This window comes from Garra rufa, unplaced genomic scaffold, assembly GCF_049309525.1.
Source record: "Garra rufa unplaced genomic scaffold, GarRuf1.0 hap1_unplaced_003, whole genome shotgun sequence".
NCBI classification, from domain to species: Eukaryota; Metazoa; Chordata; class Actinopteri; order Cypriniformes; family Cyprinidae; genus Garra; species Garra rufa.
In genome coordinates this window covers 8,015,512-8,029,630 of record NW_027394278.1, presented here as the reverse complement: position 1 = coordinate 8,029,630, position 14,119 = coordinate 8,015,512, and the positions used below count along the sequence as shown (strand labels likewise).

Sequence of the window (14,119 nt, the reverse complement as noted above, 5' to 3'; positions counted from 1 at the left end):
AAGAGCAATAAAATGGCCTAAAAAAACATGTAAAACACTTAACACTCTATAATACATTTAAATGATTGTAATAAATAGAGCGGTAAAACACGTCTTTCTAAAAGCCAGCATATTATATAAATAGTGAAGAAAAGGCAAAAGCTTACAGCACCTGGTATTCCCAGGCGGTCTCCCTTCCAGAGTTACAAGATTAAAATGGGGTCAGATTTAACTGTGAGAGATGACTAGTGGTTAAAAGAATGAGACATAAAAGAAGATTGGTTTAAATAGATTTGGTTTATATACAAGGTTCACATAAAAGACTTTAAAACAACACGATAAAACTAGGTAAATGCTGTTAAAAGAATACAGTTCATTTGTCCATACCCTAAAAACAGTCCAAGAATCCCAGTGTGTTGATAAGTCCAATGTGAGTGTCCACCATTGTATATACAATCCACAGAAAGTGTAATCCAAAGTTTGCAGGTGGTGAATGGAAAGGTGAGCTCTAAAATTAGCAACTCCTTAATCCAACAGTTTGGTGACTTTTTTTGTCATGCTGCTCTCTTATACAGTTGTACTTCCTGCTTCCTGTCATGTGTCTAGTCACATGGCAGGCCAACCATCCATTTATTAAAGACACACACACACTTAAAATGTTAAGAGTAATAAAATGGCCTAAAAAACATGTAAAACACTTAACACTCTATAATACATTTAAATGATTGTAATAAATAGAGCGGTAAAACACGTCTTTCTAAAAGCCAGCATATTATATAAATAGTGAAGAAAAGGCAAAAGCTTACAGCACCTGGTATTCCCAGGCGGTCTCCCATCCAAGTACTAACCAGGCCCGACGCTGCTTTGCTTCCGAGATCAGACGAGATCGGGCGGTCTCAGCGCAGTATGGCCGTAAGCGAGGGCTGCTCCAAAAAGTGGGCTATTTAAAGATCAGCCTCCGTAAAAGCCAGCATATTATATAAATAGTGAAGAAAAGGCAAAAGCTTACAGCACCTGGTATTCCCAGGCGGTCTCCCATCCAGAGTTACAAGATTAAAATGGGGTCAGATTTAACTGTGAGAGATGAGTAGTGGTTAAAAGAATGAGACATAAAAGAAGATTGGTTTAAATAGATTTGGTTTATATACAAGGTTAACATAAAAGACTTTAAAACAACACGATAAAACTAGGTAAATGCTGTTAAAAGAATACAGTTCATTTGTCCATACCCTAAAAACAGTCCAAGAATCCTAGTGTGTTGATAAGTCCAATGTGAGTGTCCACCATTGTATATACAATCCACAGAAAGTGTAATCCAAAGTTTGCAGGTGGTGAATGGAAAGGTGAGCTCTAAAATTAGCAAACTCCTTAATCCAACAGTTTGGTGACTGTCCTTTGTTTGTCATGCTGCTCTCTTATACAGTTGTACTTCCTGCTTCCTGTCATGTGTCTAGTCACATGGCAGGCCAACCATCCATTTATTTAAGACACACACACACTTAAAATGTTAAGAGCAATAAAATGGCCTAAAAAAACATGTAAAACACTTAACACTCTATAATACATTTAAATGATTGTAATAAATAGAGCGGTAAAACACGTCTTTCTAAAAGCCAGCATATTATATAAATAGTGAAGAAAAGGCAAAAGCTTACAGCACCTGGTATTCCCAGGCGGTCTCCCATCCAGAGTTACAAGATTAAAATGGGGTCAGATTTAACTGTGAGAGATGACTAGTGGTTAAAAGAATGAGACATAAAAGAAGATTGGTTTAAATAGATTTGGTTTATATACAAGGTTCACATAAAAGACTTTAAAACAACACGATAAAACTAGGTAAATGCTGTTAAAAGAATACAGTTCATTTGTCCATACCCTAAAAACAGTCCAAGAATCCCAGTGTGTTGATAAGTCCAATGTGAGTGTCCACCATTGTATATACAATCCACAGAAAGTGTAATCCAAAGTTTGCAGGTGGTGAATGGAAAGGTGAGCTCTAAAATTAGCAAACTCCTTAATCCAACAGTTTGGTGACTGTCCTTTGTTTGTCATGCTGCTCTCTTATACAGTTGTACTTCCTGCTTCCTGTCATGTGTCTAGTCACATGGCAGGCCAACCATCCATTTATTTAAGACACACACACACTTAAAATGTTAAGAGCAATAAAATGGCCTAAAAAAACAAGTAAAACACTTAACACTCTATAATACATTTAAATGATTGTAATAAATAGAGCGGTAAAACACGTCTTTCTAAAAGCCAGCATATTATATAAATAGTGAAGAAAAGGCAAAAGCTTACAGCACCTGGTATTCCCAGGCGGTCTCCCATCCAGAGTTACAAGATTAAAATGGGGTCAGATTTAACTGTGAGAGATGACTAGTGGTTAAAAGAATGAGACATAAAAGAAGATTGGTTTAAATAGATTTGGTTTATATACAAGGTTCACATAAAAGACTTTAAAACAACACGATAAAACTAGGTAAATGCTGTTAAAAGAATACAGTTCATTTGTCCATACCCTAAAAACAGTCCAAGAATCCCAGTGTGTTGATAAGTCCAATGTGAGTGTCCACCATTGTATATACAATCCACAGAAAGTGTAATCCAAAGTTTGCAGGTGGTGAATGGAAAGGTGAGCTCTAAAATTAGCAACTCCTTAATCCAACAGTTTGGTGACTTTTTTTGTCATGCTGCTCTCTTATACAGTTGTACTTCCTGCTTCCTGTCATGTGTCTAGTCACATGGCAGGCCAACCATCCATTTATTAAAGACACACACACACACTTAAAATGTTAAGAGTAATAAAATGGCCTAAAAAACATGTAAAACACTTAACACTCTATAATACATTTAAATGATTGTAATAAATAGAGCGGTAAAACACGTCTTTCTAAAAGCCAGCATATTATATAAATAGTGAAGAAAAGGCAAAAGCTTACAGCACCTGGTATTCCCAGGCGGTCTCCCATCCAAGTACTAACCAGGCCCGACGCTGCTTTGCTTCCGAGATCAGACGAGATCGGGCGGTCTCAGCGCAGTATGGCCGTAAGCGAGTACTGCTCCAAAAAGTGGGCTATTTATAGATCAGCCTCCGTAAAAGCCATCTTATTATATAAATAGTGAAGAAAAGGCAAAAGCTTACAGCACCTGGTATTCCCAGGGGGTCTCCCATCCAAGTACTAACCAGGCCCGACGCTGCTTTGCTTCCGAGATCGGGCGCACTCAGCGCAGTATGGCCGTAAGCGAGGACTGCTCCAAAAAGTGGGTTATTTATAGATCAGCCTCCGTAAAAGCCATCATATTATATAAATAGTGAAGAAAAGGCAAAAGTTTACAGCACCTGGTATTCCCAGGCGGTCTCCCATCCAGAGTTACAACATTAAAATGGGGTCAGAATTAACTGTGAGAGATGACTAGTGGTTAAAAGAATGAGACATAAAAGAAGATTGGTTTAAATAGATTTGGTTTTTATACAAGGTTCACATAAAAGACTTTAAAACAACACGATAAAACTAGGTAAATGCTGTTAAAAGAATACAGTTCATTTGTCCATACCCTAAAAACAGTCCAAGAATCCCAGTGTGTTGATAAGTCCAATGTGAGTGTCCACCATTGTATATACAATCCACAGAAAGTGTAATCCAAAGTTTGCAGGTGGTGAATGGAAAGGTGAGCTCTAAAATTAGCAACTCCTTAATCCAACAGTTTGGTGACTTTTTTTGTCATGCTGCTCTCTTATACAGTTGTACTTCCTGCTTCCTGTCATGTGTCTAGTCACATGGCAGGCCAACCATCCATTTATTAAAGACACACACACACTTAAAATGTTAAGAGTAATAAAATGGCCTAAAAAACATGTAAAACACTTAACACTCTATAATACATTTAAATGATTGTAATAAATAGAGCGGTAAAACAAGTCTTTCTAAAAGCCAGCATATTATATAAATAGTGAAGAAAAGGCAAAAGCTTACAGCACCTGGTATTCCCAGGCGGTCTCCCATCCAAGTACTAACCAGGCCCGACGCTGCTTTGCTTCCGAGATCAGACGAGATCGGGCGGTCTCAGCGCAGTATGGCCGTAAGCGAGGGCGCTCCAAAAAGTGGGCTATTTAAAGATCAGCCTCCGTAAAAGCCAGCATATTATATAAATAGTGAAGAAAAGGCAAAAGCTTACAGCACCTGGTATTCCCAGGCGGTCTCCCATCCAGAGTTACAAGATTAAAATGGGGTCAGATTTAACTGTGAGAGATGAGTAGTGGTTAAAAGAATGAGACATAAAAGAAGATTGGTTTAAATAGATTTGGTTTATATACAAGGTTAACATAAAAGACTTTAAAACAACACGATAAAACTAGGTAAATGCTGTTAAAAGAATACAGTTCATTTGTCCATACCCTAAAAACAGTCCAAGAATCCTAGTGTGTTGATAAGTCCAATGTGAGTGTCCACCATTGTATATACAATCCACAGAAAGTGTAATCCAAAGTTTGCAGGTGGTGAATGGAAAGGTGAGCTCTAAAATTAGCAAACTCCTTAATCCAACAGTTTGGTGACTGTCCTTTGTTTGTCATGCTGCTCTCTTATACAGTTGTACTTCCTGCTTCCTGTCATGTGTCTAGTCACATGGCAGGCCAACCATCCATTTATTTAAGACACACACACACTTAAAATGTTAAGAGCAATAAAATGGCCTAAAAAAACATGTAAAACACTTAACACTCTATAATACATTTAAATGATTGTAATAAATAGAGCGGTAAAACACGTCTTTCTAAAAGCCAGCATATTATATAAATAGTGAAGAAAAGGCAAAAGCTTACAGCACCTGGTATTCCCAGGCGGTCTCCCATCCAGAGTTACAAGATTAAAATGGGGTCAGATTTAACTGTGAGAGATGACTAGTGGTTAAAAGAATGAGACATAAAAGAAGATTGGTTTAAATAGATTTGGTTTATATACAAGGTTCACATAAAAGACTTTAAAACAACACGATAAAACTAGGTAAATGCTGTTAAAAGAATACAGTTCATTTGTCCATACCCTAAAAACAGTCCAAGAATCCCAGTGTGTTGATAAGTCCAATGTGAGTGTCCACCATTGTATATACAATCCACAGAAAGTGTAATCCAAAGTTTGCAGGTGGTGAATGGAAAGGTGAGCTCTAAAATTAGCAACTCCTTAATCCAACAGTTTGGTGACTTTTTTTGTCATGCTGCTCTCTTATACAGTTGTACTTCCTGCTTCCTGTCATGTGTCTAGTCACATGGCAGGCCAACCATCCATTTATTAAAGACACACACACACACTTAAAATGTTAAGAGTAATAAAATGGCCTAAAAAACATGTAAAACACTTAACACTCTATAATACATTTAAATGATTGTAATAAATAGAGCGGTAAAACACGTCTTTCTAAAAGCCAGCATATTATATAAATAGTGAAGAAAAGGCAAAAGCTTACAGCACCTGGTATTCCCAGGCGGTCTCCCATCCAAGTACTAACCAGGCCCGACGCTGCTTTGCTTCCGAGATCAGACGAGATCGGGCGGTCTCAGCGCAGTATGGCCGTAAGCGAGTACTGCTCCAAAAAGTGGGCTATTTATAGATCAGCCTCCGTAAAAGCCATCTTATTATATAAATAGTGAAGAAAAGGCAAAAGCTTACAGCACCTGGTATTCCCAGGGGGTCTCCCATCCAAGTACTAACCAGGCCCGACGCTGCTTTGCTTCCGAGATCGGGCGCACTCAGCGCAGTATGGCCGTAAGCGAGGACTGCTCCAAAAAGTGGGTTATTTATAGATCAGCCTCCGTAAAAGCCATCATATTATATAAATAGTGAAGAAAAGGCAAAAGTTTACAGCACCTGGTATTCCCAGGCGGTCTCCCATCCAGAGTTACAACATTAAAATGGGGTCAGAATTAACTGTGAGAGATGACTAGTGGTTAAAAGAATGAGACATAAAAGAAGATTGGTTTAAATAGATTTGGTTTTTATACAAGGTTCACATAAAAGACTTTAAAACAACACGATAAAACTAGGTAAATGCTGTTAAAAGAATACAGTTCATTTGTCCATACCCTAAAAACAGTCCAAGAATCCCAGTGTGTTGATAAGTCCAATGTGAGTGTCCACCATTGTATATACAATCCACAGAAAGTGTAATCCAAAGTTTGCAGGTGGTGAATGGAAAGGTGAGCTCTAAAATTAGCAACTCCTTAATCCAACAGTTTGGTGACTTTTTTTGTCATGCTGCTCTCTTATACAGTTGTACTTCCTGCTTCCTGTCATGTGTCTAGTCACATGGCAGGCCAACCATCCATTTATTAAAGACACACACACACTTAAAATGTTAAGAGTAATAAAATGGCCTAAAAAACATGTAAAACACTTAACACTCTATAATACATTTAAATGATTGTAATAAATAGAGCGGTAAAACAAGTCTTTCTAAAAGCCAGCATATTATATAAATAGTGAAGAAAAGGCAAAAGCTTACAGCACCTGGTATTCCCAGGCGGTCTCCCATCCAAGTACTAACCAGGCCCGACGCTGCATTGCTTCCGAGATCAGACGAGATCGGGCGGTCTCAGCGCAGTATGGCCGTAAGCGAGGGCGCTCCAAAAAGTGGGCTATTTAAAGATCAGCCTCCGTAAAAGCCAGCATATTATATAAATAGTGAAGAAAAGGCAAAAGCTTACAGCACCTGGTATTCCCAGGCGGTCTCCCATCCAGAGTTACAAGATTAAAATGGGGTCAGATTTAACTGTGAGAGATGAGTAGTGGTTAAAAGAATGAGACATAAAAGAAGATTGGTTTAAATAGATTTGGTTTATATACAAGGTTAACATAAAAGACTTTAAAACAACACGATAAAACTAGGTAAATGCTGTTAAAAGAATACAGTTCATTTGTCCATACCCTAAAAACAGTCCAAGAATCCTAGTGTGTTGATAAGTCCAATGTGAGTGTCCACCATTGTATATACAATCCACAGAAAGTGTAATCCAAAGTTTGCAGGTGGTGAATGGAAAGGTGAGCTCTAAAATTAGCAAACTCCTTAATCCAACAGTTTGGTGACTGTCCTTTGTTTGTCATGCTGCTCTCTTATACAGTTGTACTTCCTGCTTCCTGTCATGTGTCTAGTCACATGGCAGGCCAACCATCCATTTATTTAAGACACACACACACTTAAAATGTTAAGAGCAATAAAATGGCCTAAAAAAACATGTAAAACACTTAACACTCTATAATACATTTAAATGATTGTAATAAATAGAGCGGTAAAACACGTCTTTCTAAAAGCCAGCATATTATATAAATAGTGAAGAAAAGGCAAAAGCTTACAGCACCTGGTATTCCCAGGCGGTCTCCCTTCCAGAGTTACAAGATTAAAATGGGGTCAGATTTAACTGTGAGAGATGACTAGTGGTTAAAAGAATGAGACATAAAAGAAGATTGGTTTAAATAGATTTGGTTTATATACAAGGTTCACATAAAAGACTTTAAAACAACACGATAAAACTAGGTAAATGCTGTTAAAAGAATACAGTTCATTTGTCCATACCCTAAAAACAGTCCAAGAATCCCAGTGTGTTGATAAGTCCAATGTGAGTGTCCACCATTGTATATACAATCCACAGAAAGTGTAATCCAAAGTTTGCAGGTGGTGAATGGAAAGGTGAGCTCTAAAATTAGCAACTCCTTAATCCAACAGTTTGGTGACTTTTTTTGTCATGCTGCTCTCTTATACAGTTGTACTTCCTGCTTCCTGTCATGTGTCTAGTCACATGGCAGGCCAACCATCCATTTATTAAAGACACACACACACTTAAAATGTTAAGAGTAATAAAATGGCCTAAAAAACATGTAAAACACTTAACACTCTATAATACATTTAAATGATTGTAATAAATAGAGCGGTAAAACACGTCTTTCTAAAAGCCAGCATATTATATAAATAGTGAAGAAAAGGCAAAAGCTTACAGCACCTGGTATTCCCAGGCGGTCTCCCATCCAAGTACTAACCAGGCCCGACGCTGCTTTGCTTCCGAGATCAGACGAGATCGGGCGGTCTCAGCGCAGTATGGCCGTAAGCGAGGGCTGCTCCAAAAAGTGGGCTATTTAAAGATCAGCCTCCGTAAAAGCCAGCATATTATATAAATAGTGAAGAAAAGGCAAAAGCTTACAGCACCTGGTATTCCCAGGCGGTCTCCCATCCAGAGTTACAAGATTAAAATGGGGTCAGATTTAACTGTGAGAGATGAGTAGTGGTTAAAAGAATGAGACATAAAAGAAGATTGGTTTAAATAGATTTGGTTTATATACAAGGTTAACATAAAAGACTTTAAAACAACACGATAAAACTAGGTAAATGCTGTTAAAAGAATACAGTTCATTTGTCCATACCCTAAAAACAGTCCAAGAATCCTAGTGTGTTGATAAGTCCAATGTGAGTGTCCACCATTGTATATACAATCCACAGAAAGTGTAATCCAAAGTTTGCAGGTGGTGAATGGAAAGGTGAGCTCTAAAATTAGCAAACTCCTTAATCCAACAGTTTGGTGACTGTCCTTTGTTTGTCATGCTGCTCTCTTATACAGTTGTACTTCCTGCTTCCTGTCATGTGTCTAGTCACATGGCAGGCCAACCATCCATTTATTTAAGACACACACACACTTAAAATGTTAAGAGCAATAAAATGGCCTAAAAAAACATGTAAAACACTTAACACTCTATAATACATTTAAATGATTGTAATAAATAGAGCGGTAAAACACGTCTTTCTAAAAGCCAGCATATTATATAAATAGTGAAGAAAAGGCAAAAGCTTACAGCACCTGGTATTCCCAGGCGGTCTCCCATCCAGAGTTACAAGATTAAAATGGGGTCAGATTTAACTGTGAGAGATGACTAGTGGTTAAAAGAATGAGACATAAAAGAAGATTGGTTTAAATAGATTTGGTTTATATACAAGGTTCACATAAAAGACTTTAAAACAACACGATAAAACTAGGTAAATGCTGTTAAAAGAATACAGTTCATTTGTCCATACCCTAAAAACAGTCCAAGAATCCCAGTGTGTTGATAAGTCCAATGTGAGTGTCCACCATTGTATATACAATCCACAGAAAGTGTAATCCAAAGTTTGCAGGTGGTGAATGGAAAGGTGAGCTCTAAAATTAGCAAACTCCTTAATCCAACAGTTTGGTGACTGTCCTTTGTTTGTCATGCTGCTCTCTTATACAGTTGTACTTCCTGCTTCCTGTCATGTGTCTAGTCACATGGCAGGCCAACCATCCATTTATTTAAGACACACACACACTTAAAATGTTAAGAGCAATAAAATGGCCTAAAAAAACAAGTAAAACACTTAACACTCTATAATACATTTAAATGATTGTAATAAATAGAGCGGTAAAACACGTCTTTCTAAAAGCCAGCATATTATATAAATAGTGAAGAAAAGGCAAAAGCTTACAGCACCTGGTATTCCCAGGCGGTCTCCCATCCAGAGTTACAAGATTAAAATGGGGTCAGATTTAACTGTGAGAGATGACTAGTGGTTAAAAGAATGAGACATAAAAGAAGATTGGTTTAAATAGATTTGGTTTATATACAAGGTTCACATAAAAGACTTTAAAACAACACGATAAAACTAGGTAAATGCTGTTAAAAGAATACAGTTCATTTGTCCATACCCTAAAAACAGTCCAAGAATCCCAGTGTGTTGATAAGTCCAATGTGAGTGTCCACCATTGTATATACAATCCACAGAAAGTGTAATCCAAAGTTTGCAGGTGGTGAATGGAAAGGTGAGCTCTAAAATTAGCAACTCCTTAATCCAACAGTTTGGTGACTTTTTTTGTCATGCTGCTCTCTTATACAGTTGTACTTCCTGCTTCCTGTCATGTGTCTAGTCACATGGCAGGCCAACCATCCATTTATTAAAGACACACACACACACTTAAAATGTTAAGAGTAATAAAATGGCCTAAAAAACATGTAAAACACTTAACACTCTATAATACATTTAAATGATTGTAATAAATAGAGCGGTAAAACACGTCTTTCTAAAAGCCAGCATATTATATAAATAGTGAAGAAAAGGCAAAAGCTTACAGCACCTGGTATTCCCAGGCGGTCTCCCATCCAAGTACTAACCAGGCCCGACGCTGCTTTGCTTCCGAGATCAGACGAGATCGGGCGGTCTCAGCGCAGTATGGCCGTAAGCGAGTACTGCTCCAAAAAGTGGGCTATTTATAGATCAGCCTCCGTAAAAGCCATCTTATTATATAAATAGTGAAGAAAAGGCAAAAGCTTACAGCACCTGGTATTCCCAGGGGGTCTCCCATCCAAGTACTAACCAGGCCCGACGCTGCTTTGCTTCCGAGATCGGGCGCACTCAGCGCAGTATGGCCGTAAGCGAGGACTGCTCCAAAAAGTGGGTTATTTATAGATCAGCCTCCGTAAAAGCCATCATATTATATAAATAGTGAAGAAAAGGCAAAAGTTTACAGCACCTGGTATTCCCAGGCGGTCTCCCATCCAGAGTTACAACATTAAAATGGGGTCAGAATTAACTGTGAGAGATGACTAGTGGTTAAAAGAATGAGACATAAAAGAAGATTGGTTTAAATAGATTTGGTTTTTATACAAGGTTCACATAAAAGACTTTAAAACAACACGATAAAACTAGGTAAATGCTGTTAAAAGAATACAGTTCATTTGTCCATACCCTAAAAACAGTCCAAGAATCCCAGTGTGTTGATAAGTCCAATGTGAGTGTCCACCATTGTATATACAATCCACAGAAAGTGTAATCCAAAGTTTGCAGGTGGTGAATGGAAAGGTGAGCTCTAAAATTAGCAACTCCTTAATCCAACAGTTTGGTGACTTTTTTTGTCATGCTGCTCTCTTATACAGTTGTACTTCCTGCTTCCTGTCATGTGTCTAGTCACATGGCAGGCCAACCATCCATTTATTAAAGACACACACACACTTAAAATGTTAAGAGTAATAAAATGGCCTAAAAAACATGTAAAACACTTAACACTCTATAATACATTTAAATGATTGTAATAAATAGAGCGGTAAAACAAGTCTTTCTAAAAGCCAGCATATTATATAAATAGTGAAGAAAAGGCAAAAGCTTACAGCACCTGGTATTCCCAGGCGGTCTCCCATCCAAGTACTAACCAGGCCCGACGCTGCTTTGCTTCCGAGATCAGACGAGATCGGGCGGTCTCAGCGCAGTATGGCCGTAAGCGAGGGCGCTCCAAAAAGTGGGCTATTTAAAGATCAGCCTCCGTAAAAGCCAGCATATTATATAAATAGTGAAGAAAAGGCAAAAGCTTACAGCACCTGGTATTCCCAGGCGGTCTCCCATCCAGAGTTACAAGATTAAAATGGGGTCAGATTTAACTGTGAGAGATGAGTAGTGGTTAAAAGAATGAGACATAAAAGAAGATTGGTTTAAATAGATTTGGTTTATATACAAGGTTAACATAAAAGACTTTAAAACAACACGATAAAACTAGGTAAATGCTGTTAAAAGAATACAGTTCATTTGTCCATACCCTAAAAACAGTCCAAGAATCCTAGTGTGTTGATAAGTCCAATGTGAGTGTCCACCATTGTATATACAATCCACAGAAAGTGTAATCCAAAGTTTGCAGGTGGTGAATGGAAAGGTGAGCTCTAAAATTAGCAAACTCCTTAATCCAACAGTTTGGTGACTGTCCTTTGTTTGTCATGCTGCTCTCTTATACAGTTGTACTTCCTGCTTCCTGTCATGTGTCTAGTCACATGGCAGGCCAACCATCCATTTATTTAAGACACACACACACTTAAAATGTTAAGAGCAATAAAATGGCCTAAAAAAACATGTAAAACACTTAACACTCTATAATACATTTAAATGATTGTAATAAATAGAGCGGTAAAACACGTCTTTCTAAAAGCCAGCATATTATATAAATAGTGAAGAAAAGGCAAAAGCTTACAGCACCTGGTATTCCCAGGCGGTCTCCCATCCAGAGTTACAAGATTAAAATGGGGTCAGATTTAACTGTGAGAGATGACTAGTGGTTAAAAGAATGAGACATAAAAGAAGATTGGTTTAAATAGATTTGGTTTATATACAAGGTTCACATAAAAGACTTTAAAACAACACGATAAAACTAGGTAAATGCTGTTAAAAGAATACAGTTCATTTGTCCATACCCTAAAAACAGTCCAAGAATCCCAGTGTGTTGATAAGTCCAATGTGAGTGTCCACCATTGTATATACAATCCACAGAAAGTGTAATCCAAAGTTTGCAGGTGGTGAATGGAAAGGTGAGCTCTAAAATTAGCAACTCCTTAATCCAACAGTTTGGTGACTTTTTTTGTCATGCTGCTCTCTTATACAGTTGTACTTCCTGCTTCCTGTCATGTGTCTAGTCACATGGCAGGCCAACCATCCATTTATTAAAGACACACACACACACTTAAAATGTTAAGAGTAATAAAATGGCCTAAAAAACATGTAAAACACTTAACACTCTATAATACATTTAAATGATTGTAATAAATAGAGCGGTAAAACACGTCTTTCTAAAAGCCAGCATATTATATAAATAGTGAAGAAAAGGCAAAAGCTTACAGCACCTGGTATTCCCAGGCGGTCTCCCATCCAAGTACTAACCAGGCCCGACGCTGCTTTGCTTCCGAGATCAGACGAGATCGGGCGGTCTCAGCGCAGTATGGCCGTAAGCGAGTACTGCTCCAAAAAGTGGGCTATTTATAGATCAGCCTCCGTAAAAGCCATCTTATTATATAAATAGTGAAGAAAAGGCAAAAGCTTACAGCACCTGGTATTCCCAGGGGGTCTCCCATCCAAGTACTAACCAGGCCCGACGCTGCTTTGCTTCCGAGATCGGGCGCACTCAGCGCAGTATGGCCGTAAGCGAGGACTGCTCCAAAAAGTGGGTTATTTATAGATCAGCCTCCGTAAAAGCCATCATATTATATAAATAGTGAAGAAAAGGCAAAAGTTTACAGCACCTGGTATTCCCAGGCGGTCTCCCATCCAGAGTTACAACATTAAAATGGGGTCAGAATTAACTGTGAGAGATGACTAGTGGTTAAAAGAATGAGACATAAAAGAAGATTGGTTTAAATAGATTTGGTTTTTATACAAGGTTCACATAAAAGACTTTAAAACAACACGATAAAACTAGGTAAATGCTGTTAAAAGAATACAGTTCATTTGTCCATACCCTAAAAACAGTCCAAGAATCCCAGTGTGTTGATAAGTCCAATGTGAGTGTCCACCATTGTATATACAATCCACAGAAAGTGTAATCCAAAGTTTGCAGGTGGTGAATGGAAAGGTGAGCTCTAAAATTAGCAACTCCTTAATCCAACAGTTTGGTGACTTTTTTTGTCATGCTGCTCTCTTATACAGTTGTACTTCCTGCTTCCTGTCATGTGTCTAGTCACATGGCAGGCCAACCATCCATTTATTAAAGACACACACACACTTAAAATGTTAAGAGTAATAAAATGGCCTAAAAAACATGTAAAACACTTAACACTCTATAATACATTTAAATGATTGTAATAAATAGAGCGGTAAAACAAGTCTTTCTAAAAGCCAGCATATTATATAAATAGTGAAGAAAAGGCAAAAGCTTACAGCACCTGGTATTCCCAGGCGGTCTCCCATCCAAGTACTAACCAGGCCCGACGCTGCATTGCTTCCGAGATCAGACGAGATCGGGCGGTCTCAGCGCAGTATGGCCGTAAGCGAGGGCGCTCCAAAAAGTGGGCTATTTAAAGATCAGCCTCCGTAAAAGCCAGCATATTATATAAATAGTGAAGAAAAGGCAAAAGCTTACAGCACCTGGTATTCCCAGGCGGTCTCCCATCCAGAGTTACAAGATTAAAATGGGGTCAGATTTAACTGTGAGAGATGAGTAGTGGTTAAAAGAATGAGACATAAAAGAAGATTGGTTTAAATAGATTTGGTTTATATACAAGGTTAACATAAAAGACTTTAAAACAACACGATAAAACTAGGTAAATGCTGTTAAAAGAATACAGTTCATTTGTCCATACCCTAAAAACAGTCCAAGAATCCTAGTGTGTTGATA

The 14,119-nt window shown here is 38.1% G+C and overlaps 10 non-coding genes and 4 pseudogenes across 10 annotated transcripts; all 14 read right to left on the bottom strand.

Annotated features, from left to right (window-relative positions):
• Positions 1-778: 778 nt before the first annotated feature.
• Positions 779-897, bottom strand: LOC141310127 (5S ribosomal RNA). The gene has a single exon (XR_012347672.1). It is a non-coding gene; the product is annotated as a 5S ribosomal RNA (ribosomal RNA).
• Positions 898-2,914: 2,017 nt separating this feature from the next.
• On the bottom strand, positions 2,915-3,033 carry LOC141310125 (5S ribosomal RNA). The gene has a single exon (XR_012347671.1). It is a non-coding gene; the product is annotated as a 5S ribosomal RNA (ribosomal RNA).
• Positions 3,034-3,117: 84 nt separating this feature from the next.
• Positions 3,118-3,226, bottom strand: LOC141310485 (5S ribosomal RNA; annotated as a pseudogene).
• A 723-nt stretch (positions 3,227-3,949) lies between these two features.
• On the bottom strand, positions 3,950-4,068 carry LOC141310124 (5S ribosomal RNA). The gene has a single exon (XR_012347670.1). It is a non-coding gene; the product is annotated as a 5S ribosomal RNA (ribosomal RNA).
• Positions 4,069-5,438: 1,370 nt separating this feature from the next.
• LOC141310122 (5S ribosomal RNA) lies at positions 5,439-5,557 on the bottom strand. Its single transcript, XR_012347668.1, has one exon. It is a non-coding gene; the product is annotated as a 5S ribosomal RNA (ribosomal RNA).
• Positions 5,558-5,641: 84 nt separating this feature from the next.
• On the bottom strand, positions 5,642-5,750 carry LOC141310484 (5S ribosomal RNA; annotated as a pseudogene).
• A 723-nt stretch (positions 5,751-6,473) lies between these two features.
• On the bottom strand, positions 6,474-6,592 carry LOC141310394 (5S ribosomal RNA). Its single transcript, XR_012347938.1, has one exon. It is a non-coding gene; the product is annotated as a 5S ribosomal RNA (ribosomal RNA).
• A 1,368-nt stretch (positions 6,593-7,960) lies between these two features.
• LOC141310121 (5S ribosomal RNA) lies at positions 7,961-8,079 on the bottom strand. Its single transcript, XR_012347667.1, has one exon. It is a non-coding gene; the product is annotated as a 5S ribosomal RNA (ribosomal RNA).
• Positions 8,080-10,096: 2,017 nt separating this feature from the next.
• LOC141310120 (5S ribosomal RNA) lies at positions 10,097-10,215 on the bottom strand. Its single transcript, XR_012347665.1, has one exon. It is a non-coding gene; the product is annotated as a 5S ribosomal RNA (ribosomal RNA).
• An 84-nt stretch (positions 10,216-10,299) lies between these two features.
• On the bottom strand, positions 10,300-10,408 carry LOC141310483 (5S ribosomal RNA; annotated as a pseudogene).
• Positions 10,409-11,131: 723 nt separating this feature from the next.
• Positions 11,132-11,250, bottom strand: LOC141310119 (5S ribosomal RNA). The gene has a single exon (XR_012347664.1). It is a non-coding gene; the product is annotated as a 5S ribosomal RNA (ribosomal RNA).
• A 1,370-nt stretch (positions 11,251-12,620) lies between these two features.
• LOC141310118 (5S ribosomal RNA) lies at positions 12,621-12,739 on the bottom strand. The gene has a single exon (XR_012347663.1). It is a non-coding gene; the product is annotated as a 5S ribosomal RNA (ribosomal RNA).
• An 84-nt stretch (positions 12,740-12,823) lies between these two features.
• LOC141310482 (5S ribosomal RNA) lies at positions 12,824-12,932 on the bottom strand (annotated as a pseudogene).
• A 723-nt stretch (positions 12,933-13,655) lies between these two features.
• LOC141310392 (5S ribosomal RNA) lies at positions 13,656-13,774 on the bottom strand. Its single transcript, XR_012347936.1, has one exon. It is a non-coding gene; the product is annotated as a 5S ribosomal RNA (ribosomal RNA).
• Between the last annotated feature and the right edge of the window lie 345 nt (positions 13,775-14,119).